Raw genomic sequence first — 22,039 nt, 5'->3', positions numbered from 1 at the left:
AAAGAGATGCAATAGAAAGTGGAGTTACAATGGATATGATTCACAACAGAAAATAATTTAAAAGCCGAGTGTACAGCATCAAAACATTCCAGGAGAAACCATCGAAATGTAGACCCAAATTGGTCATATCTGAGAAAGAAAGGAAGATTAGAAGTGAAAGGAAGAATAAGAAGAAGAAGAAGAAGAAGAAGAAGAAGAAGAAGAAGAAGCCTTAGGTTCAATGCAGTCCATAGGCAGCCAAATTCGGAAATAAGAAGAAGAAGAAGAAGAATGAAAACGGAGGCACTATGAATCTTAGATTTGTGAACATTTTATTTGTTTCTATTCGCCAGCTTTGGTCAGCCAGGTCAGCTGTCATGAAGACTATTTTCTATTGCCTGCAATAGATCCTGCATCATGTGTGCCCACAAGGCCGCTACCCTCGTTGAAAATTAAAAACCGCAAAATTTGAAACTGTCGTGACATGCGCCCATAACCTTATTTTTGTCACAATTTAGTAAGACTCTAGAGGGGATGCTAGAGGCTTGTTAACCTGGGAGCTTATGCCCCTCAGACTCTCTTTACTTCCCCCCCAAAAGCACAACGGTTACTAACCGGACCTCAGCAGTCCAGACGAACGGTCTTTTCGCTGGCCTGGTCTTGTAAAGATAGTCTTGGCAACCTTGTGAAACACGCTGTGGTGTCGTCCTAGCCGGGCTACATTGTATCTGCAACCTGTGCTTAGCGACTGCAACCTGTGCTTAGCGAAGTGTAATAGAATTCACGATTTTTTATATATATATATATTTTCTTGCAAGTTGCTTTACGTCGCACCGACATAGATAGGTCTTATGGCGACGATGGGACAGGAAAGGGCTAGGAGTGGTTAGGAAGTGGCCGTGGCCTTAATTAAGGTACAGCCCCTAGTGTGTGCCTGGTGTGAAAATGGGAAACCACGGGAAACCATCCTCAGGGCTGCAGACAGTGGGGTTCGAACACACTATTTCCCAAATACTGGATACTGGCTGCACTTAAGCGACTGCAGTTATTAAGCTTGGTTCACAATTTTTAAAGAGAGTTTTGAAAATTGCATTTCAGTTGTAAATCTCTATTGTCACAGGAAATGATCACAATTCAAAATACCGATTTAATTTTCATCCATTCTGTGTTAAGAGACCACCGGCGTTCTAACTCATCGTTCAGTAATTTAATTATTTACATTTTAGCAATATAAAAGAATAATTGAAAGTTCACGACTAATACAGCATTGCAACAAAACAACTTGCCAGAATACATAAATTAATTGGCTTATATATGCTACAGTGAAATGTGATTATAGTTCTCAATCACAAAAACGATAAAAGGAACAAATGAACTTACCTCCTTACTACAAGCTTGACAGACTACCCTTCCATCCGTAGTGAAACTGGGATCCCCTGTGATCCACTGCTTCAGCCAGTAGGACTTCGGTGATTTTTCTTTGGGCATTGCCGCAAACATACTTCTTTTTCTTCTTCCACTTCACCATAAATCACAACAGTTCTGAACATAAAGGGTACGTGTTCAACAGTTCGCATCAAAAGGGAGGTACAGGGCATATGGGTTGTGCAACATAGTTCGACGTTGACTGGTTCTCTCATATGTCTTAGGTCTTAGGAGGTTGGAGGGGTTGAAGGCTTCGAGGTCAAATTGTTCCTTGTTTCTCCTGATGGAAATTTCCCTAGAACTACTTCTGGTGACTTCTGAGAATTCCCATTTTTGTTCGTAGGGTAAACAGATATTGAAAAAAAGAGAAGATAATTCTGTCGAGCACAGTAGCTACAATATAATGCACTGGAAGAAAATCGGCTTTTTAAAAATACAGCCAAATGGCATCAGATAGGCATTTGTACTCCAAATAGGCACAAACCCCTGAAATAGGCATTCATAGGCACAATAAAACCATCAAAATATAGCTAAAAAGATCCTCAAACAGATTTATATTTCAAAAGCCAACGTTTCCGAACACAGGAATAAAATAGGCAAATTCCCGTCTCTACTTGTAATTGCCTCTGAATGTTGGCAAGAGAGCTTGCAAGTGTACGTAGCGAGAAAACGATACCAAAGTTGTTTGATCGCATTTTGTGGCAAACGGTTCAGTTTTCGTATTCACACAGTGCCACTTAACCTAACTTAACTGTACTGTGTGTATGATGAAAACATATTTTAAGCGCCAGTAAAGAAAGGATAACTTCTCGCGTATGTGGGTAAAGCCTTTCCAAAATTTAACCGGACACGAGAAAATATATCAACTAACCTCTAGAAACAGTGATGCGCTCTGCCATATCTTGAGGTGTATTGCATTCTTACTTAATTTCACAGTATAGTATTAAAATTTAGCTACTGTTTACTTAGCCTTTATTTGATTCATTTTGGTTTATGAAACAGCAGTCAACAGGTATTACTAATTAACCCCAAAATCGCCTATGAATGTTGACGAGAGAGCTCGCTAGTGGACATAGTGAGGAAACAATACTGAAGATGATTGATCGCATGCAACATAATAGCTGGTGTGCATAAATATTGGTAAAGGACAAAAAATTGCACATGCTTTATCGCTCGTAATAACGTATGCGTCAGCGATAGGGCTCTCGCTATAATCGAAGGATAATATACAGTTTAGTATACGAATTTTGAAGGAACAGACAAAAGCTGTCGTTATAATGGGGTTCTCGTTATGTGCCGTACTCGCTATAGCGTATTTCCACTGTATATCCCACATACGGAGCAATACATGAAACAACAAGTGTATTAATCCTTATGCTTTCAAGGTAATGATCTATCGGTAACCACGATTTCTGCAAAAAACTGACATGGTAAAGATCCATCGTTACATGCCTTTGTTGTTATTATTTTGTTATTTACATACCAGATTGCAGCATTTTGCACGGAATAAGAAGAGCACATTTTTAACTTATGCTATACTCCGCGGGAACTGCCGACTATCCGTATTTATCGATATTCTTAGAGTTTAAGACGTGCTTACTGGAGTTCGATGTCTTGTTTACATTGTGGTTGGCAGCAAACATGCGAGCGTTTCTCTCTGTTTTTGTTGATGATACGGGATTAAATAGTGCAATTAAGCAGTATCATATGCATTATATTTAATTTACTTGCTAGTTCATTAATTAAATAGTTTTCTTAGGTAATCAGGTGCATATTGTAAGCAAAGTGTTAGATATAGCCTAGTCGGATATAGTTTATTTAGGTTAGGCCTAGTTATTTATCGCATGCAACACGGTGAAGAGTGTTCATTTAGCTGACGATATCACTGAATATCTCGACAATTATTCAAGTGTTGATGTTTCTTTGTCCGAATCAGGAAGTGTAGATGGCGATGATAATAATCCAGCACCTACACTAAGAAATGTGTATTTTATACAAAATGTTTCAAACAAATTTATTAAAAACCACCATTCCAATACTTTACAATCTTTAAGTTTAAGATACAAATGTTACATAGATGTTAAAATAGGACATGTTTCGCTTAAGCTTTGTTAATTTGTCTAACACTAGTTTTTCAGACAGTGAAATGGCTCTCCTAAATAAAGGGTTGAAATTCAATTGGCCTAATCCTAACAATACGGACGATTTAATCACCACAATTGCCGAAATTGAATTCAATATTGCAAACCTTCCCGTTGATAAACAAAATGACGTCAAATACAAAATAAAAATAACTTCCTTCTTTAGCTAATGAACTATGGTCCACGTCCGATCCGATTCTTGAGAAACAGATACACGAGATAAAGAGTAAAATTAAGAACAATAATATAATTGTTACGAAAGCAGATAAAGGTTCCACAACCGTGTTGCTTAATAAAGATGATTACATAAAAAAAATTGAAGACTTCTTTTATACTAGCACATATACCATAATAAATAAAGACCCAATCCCTAAAATCCAACAAGGTTTAAATAATTTATTGAAAAATTCGTCCTTTCTTTTACAAGAATACGAATGTCACAAGCTTATATTAATGAATCCTAAGCTACCAACGGCCAAAGCCTTACCAAAAATTCATAAAAACGAAGGACCCGTGCACCCTATCATAAATGGTAGAAACAGCCCCACCCACAATGTCTCAAAATTCTTACATAGTTTCTTGAGTAAACTCTTTAAATTTAATAACAATGCCTAGGTCAAAAATTCCATTGATTTTTGCAAAAAACTCTCCAAATTTATGTTACTAAACAATCATATAATGGTTTTACATGACACTGTCAACATGTATTTGAATATACCTATAAACGAAACTATAAGTATCATTAAGAGGCGGCCGGAGCTGGAACGGCCGGCCACCAGCTCAGTAGTTGTTGTAACATGGGTCAAAAGTTTGTAAGAGTTTTTATAAGGAAACAGAACAAGGTAAAATTATTTTGTTTTTATAGCGCACGGTAGTCTGTGATACACTTTTCATTAGTGCAAAAGCATTTCAAAATGAAATGCAAATATAGTTATAAAATGGTAGTTAAAATAACGAATCTCCATATGAAATTGAGCTCTGAACCACGGTTTTCCTAAACTTGTTTTAAGTCAAGATGGTGTTCAAATTAGAAGCAAACTATACCGTAGGGAAGTTATTTTCTTCTCTAAGGGGCTACTTTAACATACTTCAAAATTAGGGATTCTTTATATATTTAATCGTGATTTTAATAAAGCTCTGCTTATTGACTTAAGAGTGTCGGCCAAATTCTAGTGCTGGTAGTTCAGGCAGTTTCCGTCAGATGCCGCAGCGTCACAAAGCCTTGTCCTAGAAGAGGGATGATGACAGATTAGCTCTTACCCATGCAGGGATGTGGTGAGTGAGATCTGCAGCTGTTATCAGTCGCTTCCTCACCCTTGCATAACAAGCGGCAGTGGACACGCTCACAATACTTTGTTACTCGCTAGTTGTGGTATGACTTTTCAATAGCACGTTACATTTTGTCGTGTTTTATTATGCCGTATCTTTTTACCAAGTGCAATGGAATGGCAAAATGCTTGATTTGTAATAAGACATTAAACTTTATTAAAAATTTTAACACTGGGCGAATTGGCCGTGCGGCTAGAGGCGCGCGGCTGTGAGCTTGCATCCGGGAGATAGTGGGTTCGAATCCCACTGTCGGCAGCCCTGAAGATGGTTTTACGTGGTTTCCCATTTTCACACCAGGCAAATGCTGGGGCTGTACCTTAATTAAGGCCGCGGCCGCTTCCTTCCAACTTCTAGCCTTTCCTATCCCATCGTCGCCATAAGACCTATCTGTGTCGGTGCGACGTAAAACCACTAGCAAAAAAAAATTAACATTCATCAACATTATTCTTTAAAACACGCTGAAGAATATGACAAATATGTTGGTGAAGAACACCATGAAATTGCGAATGAACTTATCTGAGGTAGGTGTTATCCGACTTTATTGAATTGTCTTTGTTATATTAGTGACGCAATGATGCTTACTATTCAAACTGAGACAATGAACTTATTTTTATTGGTAATTGTACGTCGGAGGTGAATCGTCAGTTCAAATAAGCTACAACATACCTCACTAAAAGAATGGCTAAATGGCATAACGTTACAGAAAGAGATGCAGTAATAGTTGAGAATACGCATACTGAATAGTAGTTGCTACTAATGTTTTTGTATTATCTCTATGTGTATACGTTTATAAAACTATTTTAAGGTTTAGTAGAATAAGAATAAATTGTTATAAATATATGTTGTTTCTCTTTCAGTTGTAGCCTATTACAATATGGGCAGTGGCGGTTCTAGATACTTAAAAACCGAGCTCGATAGCTGCAGTCGCTTAAGTGCAGCCAGTATCCAGTATTCGGGAGATAGTAGGTTCGAACCCCACTGTCGGCAGCCCTAAATATGGTTTTCCGCTGTTTCCCATTTTCACACCAGGCAAATGCCGGGGCTATACCTTAATTAAGGCCACGGCCGCTTCCTTCCCACTCCTAGCCCTTCCCTGTTCCATCGTCGCCATAAGACCTATCTGTGTCGGTGCAATGTAAAGCAACTAGCGAAAAAAAAAAGAAAGAAAAAGTTAAAATGGGCGGGGGGCCTGTTTGGAATTGAAAGTCTTGGTAACGGAATTCAAAAGATAAATAACCATGTTTATGAAAATACAATGGGCAACATTAGCACAACCATTAACATGTTTATTTCAAATACGTTATATCTGTAAATTATCAATTTCTTTACTAATCAAGGAATTTTAAAATAATTATTTCACTAAAACTGAGCCCCCCGCCGCCAGGGCTAGAATCGCCTCTGGATGTGGGTTTAAATCTAAGTTTGTTACTAGTGTGCACAGAAACTCACCGCTGCACTGCTTCCCTTGCTCTCGATACGAGGCTGGCAGGCAGACTTCCCCTGTTTCTGCATTACAACCCTCCTTGAGGCTCCGTGCATGTGTCACTGTAATACCTATTACAGCTGGGACAGATAGAACGCAACCGTTTCGGGAACACAACGATTGTTGAATGAAACAGTTACAAGTGTATAACCATTTTTCGGTTTGGTGGTGATTATTTTTGTTACGGAGTTTTTCCGTGGTAGGTAGAGGTGAAAGAAGGTGCGGGTGTGAATAGGTCTCCAGCTACGAAAGCAAAATTAATTTAAAATTTAACAAGGTTATATTTTCTTTTCAAAAACAAAAAATAACAAGCATGGCAGGTACAAAGTAGCAAGTCAAAAAGGGTAGTTACAATATTTACAGGAATTGGGCTTCGCGCCCTGATTTTACACAGCTTGGGCAATCAGCTCAGTTTTACCCCAAACACGAGTTTTAACAGAGGGGCAGAAAACCCCATTCATACCTAGGAGCCCTTGCTCCAAATTACACTGAAAAGCCTCCACGAGGCATACAACACTGAATTTTCAAAAGAGCCACTCGCTCTCAAAATTTAAGCCTCTCCCAGGCCACACCAAACTCCACCTTCAAGTTGTCCTCACTGGACATAGACACAGGGGTAAAATACCCAACCTACTGAGGTCTATTAAATAAAAATGAGCAATTACATGACCTCTAAAATAACAATTTGAGAGGAGGCGATCTTGCACTCCTAATACACTTGTTTTTTAAAAACCTAATCTGGCTCTAGGCCACTAATGCAAGGGCTAATCCCATACTACCGAGGTGACTTTAGAAAAGATCAATTTGTTTTACATTAACGAAGAATAGGTTGAGAAAATAAGTTCACCTCAAGACAATGTGAGTGGGAGCTCGAGAGGGTTAGCACTCTCTATCCCAATATGCAGCTTAAAAGAGAATAGAAGAAAAGATCGTTACATTTTAGGAAAAGGTTACATGGAGGAACGCTTCGCACCCGCCCCGAGAGTTAAACTGCTGAGCTAGCAAAGAAAGAATTTATTAATCGGCCATTACCTTATTGATGACCGCTGCCGAGGAAAGAGGCGCTTCCCGCCTCCTGCTATGTACTTTATACACTGAAAGATGGAACAGAAGTGGCCCGGAGACCCTAAAATCAGCAGTTTATATCCTCTCGCGGAAGGTTCTAGGCGTTAGGGGAATGAAAACACCCTCCCACAAACTTTTTATTGGCTCGGGTACAGAAACATATCCAAGTTGGGGGAAGATACATCGGATTGGTCGGAAATAACTCAAAGAAATTCAGGATTGGTTAAATGCAAAACAAGGGGAAAGAGAGGGGTATACAGCCAACTTAAACAATAACAGAAAGAAATTTTTGCAAGGACAAACATTTGAAATAAAAATTTCTCCAACAAAATAGTTCTTTGACTTCGCACTAGGTTGCACTATTGTTGATCTTCAGTAGTGTCCTCTAGAAGAGAAAGTTCACACTTCTTACTTCAAGCGAAACAAAAACACATCACAAATGACACAGTTCAAAAACTCAAAGTTTTCCATGTGGTGACATCTTCAGAGAAGGTAAAGAATTAATAGCGTAGATAAAGTTCAGACTTCCTCCAGCAGAGGAGTTTCAACTGGCGCACATTTTAAATTAGCGGAGTGGAGGTGTACCGCCCGGTACAGACCTCCGCCCCCAAAAGTTCCTCCCGGGGTGACACATGAAATTGTTTGAAAACAAGGTCCAAGTTTTGATGTAGATATGGAGATTAATTGCCAAAAAAAAATTTATAAGATTTTCTTAATTTGGTTTGATTTAGTTTCAAAATTTTGTTGTTGCAGATGAAGTATAGTTTTTAAGTTTGTAGAAGTAGAATTCTGAGGATAAACTTTTAATACTTAAAAGTGATGAAAAATTTTGCAATGTCCACCAAATATTGCAGTTGAATTCCCAAGTGTAGTCATTGCTTATAGTAACTGTCCAGGTAGTTGATGTTGATGAAGTTGGATGGCCAGACCGGCCGTTGCAGCTTGCGTCCAAAGGAGGCCGCTCGGACCCCTCAAGTACCCTGAGATACCGCTCGCCCGCACTATGAGGGGAGCAGTGGTGTTGAAACACGCCGTGCCCGCGGTGAAGGAATACAGGCTGCGGGCAAGTAGCAGGACGTGCGCCGCACATCAGCCTAGGCCGGGAGGAGAGCTCCGGCTCGCCGTGCACATGTCGTCCTCGCTGGGGCCGAGGGGGCCCGTCCTCGAACCCAGCCGCGGCACAGCGCCGCGCGGCTGCGGGGGCACTGAAACATTTAAGCTAGGCGGCAGAATTGTGTTGGACCATCATGTTTCTTTTGAGGGCACAGGCATGTAGAGAGATTGAGGGGCCAGCGGCGTGCAGATATCCATGGCATTTCAACTAAGCCAGCCACTGTGTGTAGTGGAGCAGGAGACGGGAGCGTGGTAATGGCCGTGGCAAGGACAGGATGGCAGTTTAACAAATCGGGGGAGGTTTTACAGAAATGCTTACATATAAAATAAAATAGAAGGAGCAGAATGCCTTAAGAGTGGAACTCAAAAAAAAATATAACCTTCATATTCCTATCAAATTATATGAAGCAAGTTGACACAAAATTTACACCGGTTTCACCTGGGACAGGTGAACCCTAAATATCCTCTCGGTGGCTGGATTGCTTACTAACAATGTAACCGGCGTAAGAAAATCGAGAATAATGCATGGCCCATGAAATCTGGGGGTAAGCTTGCCCGCGGGAACAAAATTCTTGACCATCACCTGGTCACCTACCTTCAAAGTGGTGGGTCTCCGTCCACGATCATACTTTTCTCTAACCTTTTCATGAGATACCTTAAGATTGGCTTTAGCCTTCTTCCAAAGATCTTTAATATTATCCGGATCTATTGTCTCGGGTAGAATGTCACTCAGAGACCAAAGGTTAGAGAGCGGCGTGTTGGGAACAAACTTGAACATCAAGGAAGCTGGAGTGAACTTATGAGATTCATGAACCGCCGAATTCAAAGCAAAAGCTAACCAATGCAGGGACGTGTCCCACCTGGAATGATCTTCATGATGATAGGCAATAAGTGCGGACCTGAGATTACGATTAACCCGTTCAGCCAGAGATGGTTGAGGGTAATAAGCAGAAGTAGTTACATGAGAGATGGATAAGTCAAAACAGAATTTACGAAATAAGTTAGATGTAAAAGCCTTAGCATTATCAGATACAATATATTGGCACGGACCAAAAGAAGCAAAAATAGAATTTAAGCAAGTAATGGTAGACTGAGCGGTAGCCAGCTTAGTCGGAAATAACCAAGAAAATCTGGTAAAACCATCTACACACACAAGGATGAACTTGTTGGCATTACCCTTTGACTGGGGGAATGGTCCTACATAATCAATATACAGGCGTTCCATGGGGCGCGACGCTTGCTGAGAAGACAAGAGGCCTACCTTGGTGGACATGGTCGGTTTACTAAGCAAACAGGATTTACAAGCCTTTACTAGTTCACGGATTTCACCGTCCATACCTTTCCAGATGAACATTTCACGAATCTTTTCACGAGTTTTAAAGATTCCAAGATGCCCTCCTAATGGGGTCTCATGATAATACTTGAAGATCATAGGTACAAGAACCGCTGGAACAACAACTTTCATCACCTTATCATGCCTCGAAGGGCAACATAGAACACCATTCCTCAGAACATAAGGGACAACATGTTCCCCAGAAGAAAGGGTTTCCATTATCGGAGCCAGCGTCGGATCTTCACGTTGGTATTTCTCGATATCCCTAAAGAGCATGGGAGCATCTGTTAGGATGGCATTAACCTTAGATAGTATGGACTCGGAAGGTGATGAATTGTCGACCGGTTCGTGGGTCTCGACGTCGTTAGAAAACATACGGCTGAGTCCATCAGCAACAACATTTTCGGTACCTCTAATATGTCTAACATCAAACTGGAAGGCAGAAATACGGATGGCCCAGCGGGCTATACGACCAGTACGACGCGGCCTACCTAAGACCCAGTTTAAGGCTTGATTATCTGTCTCCAGGTCGAATTTGACATGTTCCAGATAGAGACGGAACTTCTCTAAGGCGAATAAGACTGCCAAACCTTCGAGCTCATAGATGGAATACTTGGCTTCTTGAGCTGACAATGTCCTAGACGCATAGGCGATGGGGCGCCTCCCTAGTTCAGTCTCTTGAAGAAGGACTGCAGCTACCGCTGACGACGATGCGTCGGTTTGGACAATGAATTTCTTCGAGAAATCAGGCATAGCAAGTACAGGGGCATTACAAAGAGCTAATTTAAGGTCTTCAAAAGCGGCTTGTTGAGAAGGTCCCCACTCGAATTTGATGCCTTTCCTACGAAGAAGGTTTAAGGGCGCCGCTCTATTAGCGAAGTTAGGAATAAACTTCCTGAAGAAATTCACCATACCAATGAACCTGGCGATACCTTTAATGTCCTTAGGAGGTTTAAAATCACGGATGGCCTGTGTTCTAGAATGATCGACTGCTACACCATCAGGTGACACAATATGCCCTAGGAAAGACATAGAGGGCTTAGCAAAGGCAACCTTGGACAACTTAACAGTTAACCCAGCCTTACGAAGGCGATCGAGAACCTCTCGCAGATGATCTAGATGTTCTTCAAAAGTCTCTGAAAATACGACGACATCATCCAAGTAGTGATATAAGTACTCAAATTTGATGTCGGAGAAGACCCTATCTAGTAGCCTAGTGAGTACAGCTGCTCCCGTGGGGAGCCCGAAAGGCACGCGGTTGTATTCATATAAATTCCAGTCCGTGGCAAACGCTGTAACATGTTTAGACTCTTCGGCAAGGGGAATTTGATTATAGGCCTGATTCAAGTCCAAGATAGTAAAGAACTTGGCCTTACGAAACCATGAAAAACAAGAATGAAGGTCGGGAAGGGGCACAGATTGTAACACCACCTTCCGATTGAGAGCCCTGTAATCAATGACAGGCCTGAAGCCTCCTTGGGGTTTCGGGACTAAAAAAATAGGCGAAGAATACGCTGACTTAGAGGGCCTAATAATACCGTCCTTCAACATCTGATCGATGATTTCTTTTAGAGCCTTCATTTTAGGTGGAGATAGCCTATAAGGTGGAAAACGGACAGGAATCGAATCCGTGACCTCAATTTTGTATTCAGTAAGGTCAGTAACACCAAGAGTATCAGAGAACACCTCGGGAAACGACTGACACAATTTGCGAATACTATCAGCCTGCTCCTCAGGTAGATGCCTAAGGTCTAACAACATCTCATCCTGGGTAGGCGAAATAGAAGAACATGATGCAGAATTACACTTTAATAGAGGGATATTACAATTAGAGGCAAATTTGAAAGTGCAAGACCTATTCTGAAGATCGAGCACAAGACCAGTGTGAGAAATAAAGTCCGCTCCCAATATAATGGGGCAAGACAAGTGCTTGGCCACAAACAATTTAACTTTCCATGTGAATTGAAAAATACGAATTTTGACATATAAGGAACCGAGAATTTCTAATGGAGAGGAATTAGCCGAAACGTATTGGATCGCCGACAAACAATAGTTAGGAAGCTTACAAACAGATTTCAATTTTGAATACCAATCAGCCGAAATAATAGAACAAACACTACCTGAATCTAAGAGAGCTGTTATAGGCTCGTTATTTAACTCAATTTTGAGAAAAGGGACCGGTGCGGGGGAATCCGCCGCAATCCTAAGACAGTCTTTGGGACCTTCAAAAGATGAATTTGAAAATTGCTCGGTCCCTGAATTTACAACCTGTTTACCAGGGGCTGAGTCTCGGGAAGATGGATTAGTCGACTCAGCCGAAGCCACTAGTCACTTTTTATTATTGGCATAGGTGGAATTTGCACCAGAAGTTGAGCAGGAGGGGGTGCTATTCGAATTGGGACAATTCTTGGCGATATGTGAGAAAGCCCCACATTTAAAACAGCCTTGTGATGACCCGGCTCCATTCCTTGTCCCACTTGACTTGATCAGTGGACACTTGTTGCGCAGATGGTCAGGCGACCCGCAAGCATAACATTTACGGGGATTGACTGGTCGGCGAGGTGGAGGCCGAGTATTACTAAAGGAAAGCGGGGGTTCTTTCGCGACACGCAAAGAATCGGCGTATCTAACTCCTTCCGCTGAGACGGCCAATGCTTCAAGTTCAGAGAAAGTTTGCGGGCACGCCGCGAAACACAAATATGACCTGTAGGGTGGTGAAATCCCTTCCACAATAGCTTGTACAATCTGATCCTCAGGGAAATGAAGAGCAAACACCCTAGTATAAAACTTAATGTCCTGTATGAAATCAGCCAAGTTTTCATCCAAGCGTTGTACACGGTAATAGTACTTCTGAATAAGGGAGGACCTGGCCCTAGCCGGGATGAAGTTAGCTAGCAAATGGGCATGGAAATCCTCAATAGATGATTGCTCGGCAATGGCTCTTACGATTTTATCTGAGAGAATACCAATAGCATACGGATAGATAATTTGCAAAATTTGACATGGAGAAAGAGAAAACACAAGGGCATGATCCTGAAATTCAACTAGAAATCTTAAAAATGAAATTACATCACTGGTGGTATTAACGGAAAACTTAGAGATGCCTCTGAGCAACATTGCCAATGGATGAGGCAAGCTGCTAAACCCGGGTGACATAGTAGGTAAAGGTTTCAATGGCAAGGAAGTTAATTCAGAACGGATGTTACTCAATGATGCACGACGTTCAGATTCGTTGTCCAATGGGGCAGGGATAGTTTGAGCAGCAACGGTTATCCTATTCACTTCTCCCTTGGGAGGCGCTTCCTCACTACCTGCATTCACTGTGGTGGGTAGATCGCTTTTGGGAGGAACCTCCCCTGTTAACAATTGAGTGACCTTGCTAGATAATTCAGACATATTTTCAAGCAGCGTACTAGCTTCCTTCTTCTGAACGTCATTCAACTTTAGAGACAACAGATCGTTAACCCTATTCGAAAAATGATATAGCCTAGCTTGCACACGCTTAATTTGATTAGGAGAAGGATCATTTTCATCAAAAAAACTAACTACAGAAGCTAGCCCAGTAATATTCTCCGTGATCGTGGAAAGAGAGTCGTCAATTTCTTTCTCTCCCAAATTGGGGATGGAAATGGGCAAATCTAGGGACTCTCTAAGCTTGTTTGTGTCTACTGCAACCGTGCCTCCAGATTGTACGTTTCTAATAGTCAATTCATAGATCAACTCCTCCTTGCGCAAATAGTTAAGATGGAGAACATCGCGAGGGCCGGGCATGGTGACAGAACAATTTTGAAAAACTCAAAAAAATTCCAGCAACTGGGAAAATAGTTAGAGTTCGGAACAAACAATGTTTAGCCGTCAAAAGGGGCTAAATTGAGACCCATTCAACCACGCTCTGCTACCACTTGTTACGGAGTTTTTCCGTGGTAGGTAGAGGTGAAAGAAGGTGCGGGTGTGAATAGGTCTCCAGCTACGAAAGCAAAATTAATTTAAAATTTAACAAGGTTATATTTTCTTTTCAAAAACAAAAAATAACAAGCATGGCAGGTACAAAGTAGCAAGTCAAAAAGGGTAGTTACAATATTTACAGGAATTGGGCTTCGCGCCCTGATTTTACACAGCTTGGGCAATCAGCTCAGTTTTACCCCAAACACGAGTTTTAACAGAGGGGCAGAAAACCCCATTCATACCTAGGAGCCCTTGCTCCAAATTACACTGAAAAGCCTCCACGAGGCATACAACACTGAATTTTCAAAAGAGCCACTCGCTCTCAAAATTTAAGCCTCTCCCAGGCCACACCAAACTCCACCTTCAAGTTGTCCTCACTGGACATAGACACAGGGGTAAAATACCCAACCTACTGAGGTCTATTAAATAAAAATGGGCAATTACATGACCTCTAAAATAACAATTTGAGAGGAGGCGATCTTGCACTCCTAATACACTTGTTTTTTAAAAACCTAATCTGGCTCTAGGCCACTAATGCAAGGGCTAATCCCATACTACCGAGGTGACTTAAGAAAAGATCAATTTGTTTTACATTAACGAAGAATAGGTTGAGAAAATAAGTTCACCTCAAGACAATGTGAGTGGGAGCTCGAGAGGGTTAGCACTCTCTATCCCAATATGCAGCTTAAAAGAGAATAGAAGAAAAGATCGTTACATTTTAGGAAAAGGTTACATGGAGGAACGCTTCGCACCCGCCCCGAGAGTTAAACTGCTGAGCTAGCAAAGAAAGAATTTATTAATCGGCCATTACCTTATTGATGACCGCTGCCGAGGAAAGAGGCGCTTCCCGCCTCCTGCTATGTACTTTATACACTGAAAGATGGAACAGAAGTGGCCCGGAGACCCTAAAATCAGCAGTTTATATCCTCTCGCGGAAGGTTCTAGGCGTTAGGGGAATGAAAACACCCTCCCACAAACTTTTTATTGGCTCGGGTACAGAAACATATCCAAGTTGGGGGAAGATACATCGGATTGGTCGGAAATAACTCAAAGAAATTCAGGATTGGTTAAATGCAAAACAAGGGGAAAGAGAGGGGTATACAGCCAACTTAAACAATAACAGAAAGAAATTTTTGCAAGGACAAACATTTGAAATAAAAATTTCTCCAACAAAATAGTTCTTTGACTTCGCACTAGGTTGCACTATTGTTGATCTTCAGTAGTGTCCTCTAGAAGAGAAAGTTCACACTTCTTACTTCAAGCGAAACAAAAACACATCACAAATGACACAGTTCAAAAACTCAAAGTTTTCCATGTGGTGACATCTTCAGAGAAGGTAAAGAATTAATAGCGTAGATAAAGTTCAGACTTCCTCCAGCAGAGGAGTTTCAACTGGCGCACATTTTAAATTAGCGGAGTGGAGGTGTACCGCCCGGTACAATTTTTATTTTTTTGCTAGAGGCTTTACGTTGCGATTATCGTTTTAAGAGGAAGTACAACTAGGCAACCATCCGCTATATAACTCTAATCAGAGAGAAAAAATGGAAGGGATCCGACTCTTCGAAAAATGAAGGTATCGGCCAAGGAAAGACAAGGGCCACGAAGGGTGTAAAAATGAAAGACTCCATAGGCCCCCTTACATAATACCGTCGGGGTTGGAAAAGAACAAGAGTTGATCAAATGTGGTCGGATAGGATAGATGAGAGAAGAGAATATCGTCTACTGCAGCTGGTTATTCAAGGGAAGATACAAGGCAAAAGAAGACCAGGAAGAAGGCGCATTCCTTGGATTGATAATTTGAAAACTTGGTTCAACTGCTCCACTACTGAGCAACATCCAAAGCAAGAATCTCTATGATGGTAGCCGATCTTCTGAAAGGAGACGAACCAAGCTCGATAGCTGCAGTCGTGTAAGTGCGGCCAGTATCCAGTATTCGGGGGATAGTAGGTTCGAACCCCACTGTCGCCCCCTGTGGGTAGGGGTGGTAGAATAACACCCATGGTATCCCCTGCCTGTCATAAGAGGCGACTAATAGGGGGCCCAGGGGCTCTGTACTTTGGTGGAGTATAGGCTGGCGACCACGAGGCCCTTAGCTGAGTCCTGGCATTGCTTCCACTTACTTGTGCTAGGCTCCTAACGTTCATCTATCCTACTTGACCTCCCTTGGTCTACTCTTCTTCTCTTCCAACCCCGACGCTATCAGGTTTGCAAGGGCTAGGGAGTCTTTCACTTTCACGTCCTTCGTGGCTCTTGTCTTTCTTTGACCGATATCTTCATTTTTCGAAGTGTCGGATCCCTTCAATTTTTTCTCTCTGATTAGTGTTAATAGAGGATGGTTGCCTACTGTAGTTGTACTTCCTCTTAAAACAATAATCACCACCACCCCACTGTCGGCAGCCCTGGAAATGGTTTTCCGTGGTTTCCCATTTTCACACCAGGCAAATGCTGGGGCTGTACCTTAATTGAATCGATTATTTCAGAAACCAGTCAAGTGCCAAGTCTGTCATTTATGGGAAAATGAAAGAAACTGTCTAGCATCAGACAATATGTTATGGTATGTTAATATTTTAGCTTGAAAGTATTATTTCTCTTAATAATTTCTATCTAAGGAAAAATATTTTGTGCTTATTAACTTCGCTGTAAAAAAACCGGAAAAAAATTCCACTTAACTGGTTTCTGAAATAAACGAGTGTTGCAAACATATTTTTATGGGACAATTCTTGAATTTTGAAGGGATTTTGTCATAAACCCCATATTTGTTAAAAAAACATTTTAATAGGTTTAGACTGTATTGCTGATACAAAAGGATGAAATCAGCAATGCCTGCTCATCATGACAGGAGGTAATCAATCTGCATAAACAAACTCCACAGCACATTCTGTCTCTGTAGTAGGCTATTGTAAAATGCTGTCATAAAAGTGTTCATATTCTGTCAGGTAAGGTTTTAAGGCATTTAGTTCATGTATCTTCTTGATATTGATGGGCACCTAAAACAAACAATAACAAAGAATAATGTAGGGCTCAGACCAGGTACTTCCTTGTCTGAGTAAGAAATATAACCTTCTCCTTTTACCCTTGCATTCCGAATAATATTACGCGTGTGAGTTTGTTTGTCTACCACTCCTTGTTTCCTTTTAAGATACAGGTTTGTCTTCTGATTTTCTTTTGCTACAGTAGTGGCTTTACATCGCACCGACACAGATAGGTCTTATGGCGACGACGGGATAGGAAAGGCCTAGGAGTTAGAAGGAAGCGTCCGTGGCCTTAATTAAGTTACAGCCCCAGCATTTTCCTGTTGTGAAAGTGGGAAACCACAGAAAAGCATCTTCAGGGCTGCCGACAGTGGGATTCGAACCCGCTTCTGAATTTTCAGACATATCACTAAGAATATAAAAAACACTGCACTAAACAAAAGAAACACTTTTTGAATCTGTTGTTCACAAAACTAGGAACATGCGATTCCAGAAACACAACAATGACAACAAAAACAGATGAACAGCTGGTTATTCTGGATTCAGAACAGTAGCGCCAACTGGAAAGGTACCAGCAGTTTACCGCAGAAACCAACCAAGCGGTGTCATTTAACTGGTTTCTGAACTAAATACGAAATTCAACGTAATGCCTGACCATTATAAGACGACGTTTCTTGACTGGTTTCAGCACCAAAATGTGCGTATACCCTCTTAGTAACATATTCTGCCATTAACTCATTTTTCCATTTTTTGGCACTTGACTGCTTTCTGAAATAATTGATTCAATTAAGGCCACGACCGCTTCCTTCCCACTCCTAGCCCTTTCCTGTCCCATTGTCGCCATAAGACCTATCTGTGTCGGTGCGACGTAAAGCAACTAGCAAAAAATAGAGATGTCACTTGAAGAAGAAGGATATATGAAAGTGAGGAGCCCGGCTCAAGTAAGTGGAAATAAAGCTAGGACTCAGCTAAGGGCTCCGTGGTCGCCAACCCAGACTCCCAAGTTCACAGCCTATGGGGCCCGCTTTGGTCGCCTCTTACGACAGGCAGGGGATACTCTGGGTGTTATTCTACTACCCCCACCTACAGAGGGAAGTTGCAGTGCCCCTCAGGGCTCTCACCAGCACCGTTTCCGAGTTTCATAATGGGTAGGTATACAAAACCATCGTTTACAATCCTTGTATTTCTTTGAAATGGGGTTTTCCAACGTTACTAGAATAACTCACAGGTCAGATAGGTCATTCTGGTGAGCAGCGTTGCTATTGGCTAAAGCGCCTGACATCACCGAGAGCGAGAATGAAGTGGTAATTTTTGAGCTTAGTAGTTACTCTAATTACACTCCACTCAAGTCATGAAATACAGAACTAATGGACCTTTAGATGCTGTAACATGCATTATTTACAACTTATACGAAAACATACTACTTCAAATCCGTCTTTGTAAAGACAAAGAGCCTCTCACAACGGCTCGAAGGTTGGAACGCAGGCCTTCTGCCCCTTGGCAGGTTCGATCCTGGCTCAGTGCGGTGGTATTGGAAGGTCGACACGTTAAAGAACTCTTGCGGGACAACATTCCGGCACCTCTGCATCTCCGAAAACAAGTTATTTGATTGAATTCAAATTTTAACACAGTATGCAATGGGATGTTTTATACATTGTTTATATATTTCAGAACTATTTGTTTCCAAGAGGAAAACATGGTTATAAATTTGTAAGGCTTTCTTTTACTCAGAATTGTTGGAAAATTCCGTTCTTGGTCGCGTTACAATATTTATCGTATGTCCACAGATTCACTGTGTGACTAAAAAATGCGTAAATGAATTAACTTCTGTTATATCAGTTTGTATTTTCATTGGATGGAATTATATTATGTATCACTGACTGGCCGGTACAGGGAAAGATGTGAGGCGGGGACGGGTTTGATGCACTACTTCATTTCAACATCGGAAACAGTGTCTGGCGTGCTGGCCTTTGGTCACAGGGGTCCCGGGTTCGATTCCCGGCAGGGTCGGGAATTTTAACCATAATTGGTTAATTTCTCTGGCATGGGGGCTGGGTGTATGTGTCATCTCCATCATTTCATCCTCATCACGACGCGCAGGTCGCCTACGGGAGTCAAATCAAAAGACCTGCATTTGGCGAACCGAACTTGTCTCCGGACACTCCCAGCACTAAAAGCCATTCGCCATTTCATTTATTTTTGTCGGAAACAGTACCTTATTTCGACTGTTTTGCTCAGCACTAACCCAGGCTCAATAATTTCCTGGAATGTTTCGCATTCCGTACAAATGTCAACACCATCAGCTCCGTGCAAGTACTGTATCACAATTTCCTGGTGACAGACTGTGACGCTGGAGGGTGAGAGGGGAATCGCTCGCTCGGCCTTGGCCTTTCTTACTGACATCTATGCACCCGCGATGTAACTATCAGTGGAGTTAGCTGTCGACAGCAAGGAGACTAGTGGCGATATTTTGAAATAAAATGTGGATCTAGAACCGACTCCCGCCGCCTCTTAAAACTAATCTTTCAAAACAGAATAACTTAAGTAAATTTGAAATAGAAGAATTCATCAATCTACTGAAATTTGTTCTAAAACATAACTTTTTCACATTTAACAACAAAATCTACATCAAAAGGACCTTGCAATGGGCGACCCAAAATCGGGTCTTCTTGCCGATATTTTCATGGACAACTTAGAAACTAATAAGATAATTAACAGAATCAATGGTCTTCAATTGTGGCTGAGATTTGCAGATGATACATTCGCATCATCGACAAACATTAAAATAACAATGATAATATATTACAGTACCTCAATGACCTTGACAATAATATCAAATTCACTAAAGAAGACAAATCCAATAATTCTTTGAATTTCTTGGATTTAAATTTGTAACAGAGGCTAATGATATTTTTATATTCCAAATTTACAGGAAACCTTCGTCTGCTCCGTTGACTATAAAGAATTATTCTTTGCACCCACATTCTCATAAGCAAGCAACTTTCAACAGCTTAAGCCACAGGGCTCTAAAAATCCCACCTTCTAATGCCAATAGAAAAAAAGAATTTGGTTATATTAAAGATTTAGCTGAACTTAATGGCTACAAACCAGATATGGTCAATAAAATTATAGGTAAAATCAAACTAAGAACCGCTTCAAAATTAACCCCTGAAAAACCTAAAAAAACAAGTTTCACTGCCTTTACCTTTACTAACCCGACTATATATCGTATAACAAATCCGCTAAAGAAATATGACGTCAAAATTGCGTATAAAACTCGAAACATAAATCGTAATATGTTTTTTAACTCCAATACCATAAGTTCAGTAGATAATAAATTCTCGAATTCCGGAATCTATAGACTCAAATGTGCCCAATGTACTTTTACGTACAAAGGGCAAACCGGACGCAGTTTCAAAACTAGATATTTGGAACACTACAATGCCTCAAAACATAGAAAATATTCAGCTATGAGCAATCATATGAAGGATACTGGTCATAACTTTACCATGATTGAAGAAGACCTTCGTATTATAAAATGCATCAACAACAGTAAACTGATGACCGAGTTCGAAAATGTCTACATTTTTTCGGATCAGCATTATAACATTAACAGTAATCTAAACGATGTTCTCGACATAAATAGCCCTTTAATTGAACAAATCGCTAATTTACTCACTGCCTTTAATATAAATACCAATAATTTCAGGAAAATATTTAATTATAAACACGTTAACAACTTCCTACCGCAATAGTAGCCATTTCCGAGTCACCAATTCACGCATGCTACACCCCCTCCGCCTACTCCTAATGTCCTCAATGCTCCGCCTACCCCCTCTCTTGACTCATTCTCCGCCTTCACAGATGCAACCCTACAATACATGTAGTAGCAGAATAACGACTGCCAGATTGTCTCAAACAACCAACAAGGCTAGTCACCTCTCTGTCAACACTAGGGGTAAGCGTTGTTAAACGTCCACTTATTAGTAGAATGTTCTCTGTGTTTCCAAAACTTACATTTATTTTTCCTATACATTTCAGTCTTCAACACATGTCACACTGCGAATTCTCCCACATCTAAGGCTTTATTGAACACGCTATTTGTTGAATCTACGCAAGACAGCTCATGACTACAATCTACTACAAAGATTATTCCATGAAAGAGACACAACACTTCTATACACTAATGCTTCAAGCACCTTTTGACCTTATTATGCAACTACTTGGAGTCAACAACTCTACTGTAATTCTACGTACCTGATTCTCATTCAACAATGTTCAGATATTTATTTTTCGATATTTTAATTAATCCATGCTTCATTAATATCAACAAATTTGTACAATCCAATTGTATGTTGGATATTTATGACTATGTCTCATTCTAAAAATACTCAACTTGTACTATTTTTAGACAAACACTAATATTCATTCCATGTACATATAATACTATGACAAGTTTATTATTGAATTCTAGTTACATTTAAGCATAGCTTTCTCCACAGACTAGATTTTTATGACTGTTTTATGTTGTATTAACACATGTATTATACTTTAATGAGGAACCCAGTTCAGGGCCCTGACTTAGCTGAAGATGCTTACAAAGCTTAAGCGCGGCATGTCCCATTTTAACATCTATGTAACGTTTGTATCTTAAACTTAAAGACTGTAAAGTATTGGAATGGTGGTTTAAAAAAAAATTGTTTGAAACATTTTATATTCTGTACTCCAATATGGTTATCATAATGAGATTCATAACATGTAATAATTTTTTTTTAAGGGATACATAATGTTACACAATTCAATCTATCCTTGGATCTAATGCACATAGAATCTTTATATTTACCATGCTAATGACAAGTAATATGAGCTTTCTACTAACTTCAATCATAAATTTATGCACTGAACACTATTTCTCAGAATTACTTTATAACTTTCAAAATCTGAAACTTGTAACTTTGTTTCCGCACTTGTTATTTTTTTAAAAATTGAACCCTCTGGTTTAGGGACACGACTTACATGCAGTGATAATAAGTGATATACTGTATACTATATAAGTTCACAAACTTTCATGTTGATATATTTATTGGTGTGCCTTCCATGTAATTTCAAAATAAATGTATGCATAGTGGGGTAAATATAGCTGACAGTTTTCACACAAACATCAGTTGAGAGCTTGAAAGCGAAAGGGTTAACCATACACAGCAAATGCCACAAACAAGATAGTTAAGCTATTCAAGAAACTTGAAATACACAC

At 40.5% G+C, this 22,039-nt stretch overlaps 1 protein-coding gene across 3 annotated transcripts in view; it reads right to left on the bottom strand.

Moving 5' to 3' along the window:
* Positions 1-22,039, bottom strand: part of LOC136860653 (uncharacterized) — a 314,102-nt gene that overhangs the window by 11,679 nt on the left and 280,384 nt on the right. The gene's annotated exons all lie outside the window — the stretch shown is intronic.

Source organism: Anabrus simplex, chromosome 1 (assembly GCF_040414725.1).
Source record: "Anabrus simplex isolate iqAnaSimp1 chromosome 1, ASM4041472v1, whole genome shotgun sequence".
NCBI lineage: Eukaryota > Metazoa > Arthropoda > Insecta > Orthoptera > Tettigoniidae > Anabrus > Anabrus simplex.
Note: the sequence above shows the minus strand (reverse complement) of the source record. Positions and strands in the feature narration are given on the sequence as shown.